Source organism: Propithecus coquereli, unplaced genomic scaffold, assembly GCF_000956105.1.
Source record: "Propithecus coquereli isolate 6110/MARCELLA unplaced genomic scaffold, Pcoq_1.0 Scaffold77, whole genome shotgun sequence".
NCBI classification, from domain to species: domain Eukaryota; kingdom Metazoa; phylum Chordata; class Mammalia; order Primates; family Indriidae; genus Propithecus; species Propithecus coquereli.
This window is the reverse complement of record NW_012153840.1, coordinates 1946407-1948763: the sequence shown is the minus strand read 5'-3', so window position 1 is coordinate 1948763 and position 2357 is coordinate 1946407.

Sequence of the window (2357 nt, the reverse complement as noted above, 5' to 3'; positions counted from 1 at the left end):
AAATAAACTTATTTTCTTTATAAATTACCCAGCCTTAGGTATTCCTTTATAGCAACACTAAACAGACTAAGACAGACACCCACTTGGTGTCTGCAGAGAATTGTCTGCAAAGAATTTCAGAATTGCTTGGTGTGAAAAAAACTGACACATTAGGATCATGGAACTATTCTGTGAGTAGAGAGGGAAACAGTCCTGGCCAAATAGACCTTCTTTCTCTTTTAATTGAAAAATTTTAATCTTTTCTTTTCTATGTTTTTAGAGACAGGGGCTGGCTCTGTTGCCCAAGCTGGAGTGCGGCGGGGCCACAATCATAGCTCACAACAGCCTCAAACTCCCGAGTGCACGCGATTCTCCTCCTCAGCCTCCCAAGTAGTGCACCACACCTAGCTAATTTTTTTTGTTATAGAGCTGGTGGGTGGGGGCAGAAGGCTGGGTGGGTAGTAAGGCATGGAGTGGGGAGAGGAGTGGGGAGGAGTCTCACTATGTTGCTCAGGCTGGTCTCAAACTCCTGGCCTCAAGTAACCCTCCTGCCTCAGCCTCCCAAAGTGTTGGGATTACAGGCATGAGTCATTGAGCCCAGCTAATCTTTTCCTTTAATATCCTTAATTTTTCTGATTATAAAAACAATACATGTGTTAGAAGGCATACAGTTAAATAAAGAAAAAAAATTTACATGCATTGTACAAAGTGAAAGTCCACCATAGTCTGCTCCTACCCAGTCAAGGTTATATTCCAATGCATATGAGACTTTTTTTTTTTGGTACAGAGTCTCACTCTGTTGCCCAGCTCACAGCAACCTCAAACTCCCAGGCTCAAGCGATCTGTCTGCCTCAGCCTCCCGGGTAGCTGGGACTACAGGCATGTGCCACCACATATGAGACTTTTAAAAAGATCAAAACTGTGTTTCTTCTATATAAATTGGTTGGCAACTTCCTTTTTTCACCTTAAAAATGCCTTGGAAATCTTTCACATAAGCTTTTAAAAAACAGCTTTATTTAGGTGTAATTTATATACCACAAAATCCACTCATTTTTAAGTGTACAATCAATGATTTTTAGGAACCTTGTGCAACCATCACAACTCAGTCTTAGAACATTTCTATCACCCCAAAAAGTTCCCGCATGCCTGTAAATAAGCTTTTTTAAAGGGTTCATTTTTGTGGATAATTACAATCAAGAGTAACAAATCCCAGAAATTTCCATTTTGCCTGGCTTCCACTTGCTGCTGGCAGGCAAAAAGAAAATTGCAAAAGCCCATCAACAAATGCTGGAAGAAAACACCATAAGCTGATCAACAGCTGTTTGCTCAAAATAGTTTATTCATCCATTCCAGCTTTTACTGAGTGTCAGCCAAGCGCCAGGCATTGGTTAAGTCTGTCAGGGATATAAAGACAGGATAAAAGCTGTCTTCTCCTAGATGTAATTGGATGCAAGTTCAATAGTATACAATGTAAACTAAAAGAGTTTCAATATTCGATGGTTTTGAGTGGTAAATGTGTTCCATATGGGTGTGATATTTGGACTTCCATATAAGTCCAGATAGAGAAACAGGGACTAGATTCATTTTCCCACCTAAAACAACCAAAATATGGACCCCAAAAATGTAGAAATGGTTTTCAAGACACTGGACATCAGGCCACAAAGGACAGTAATCCCTTAAAAAAGGACAATAAATGAGGTGAGACCCAGTTTACTGCCTTGAGAGTTTCCAGGCTACAGTGCAGGGAAGGAAAACTGAGGCAGGTCCTGGTGGAATCCCTGAGCTGAGGAGACAGAGCTGAGAGTTTTGGGAGATCAAGGCAGCTAGAGTTCAAAGGACAGAGTACCAGAGAGGAGGGAGCAGTATACAGGGAGAAAAAAACCCAGAGATACGTAAAAGGTCCCCTTCAAGTATTCAGCAGAGTACTGCTCAGTACATTAGTGTAAGAACACCACTCAAGGCTGGGGAAAGAACCATATGATAGGATTAGAAGGAAAAGTGCCTAATGTTCACACCTTGCTGAGAATAGTGTGCCTACTCCTACCAGCCAGATTGGAAAAACTCATAATTTATGGGGCACTGGGAAGAGTACTCATGAAGATCGTGCCTCAGGGGAATAATTAGCCCTAGAGTTGGCATTGCTCTGTTCTTATCTAAAAAATCTTAAAAGACTCCAAAGGATCAAACTATTTCCATGTAACTTAACTGTACCACAAAAACAAAGCTCAAGAAGATTTATACGAATACGAAAATGTCCAGCACCAAACAAGGTAGAATTCACAATATATGGCATCCAATAAAAAATTGCCAGACATGCAAAGAGATAAGAAAATATGACCCATAATGACAAGACAAAACAATTAGAAGTGACACAGATG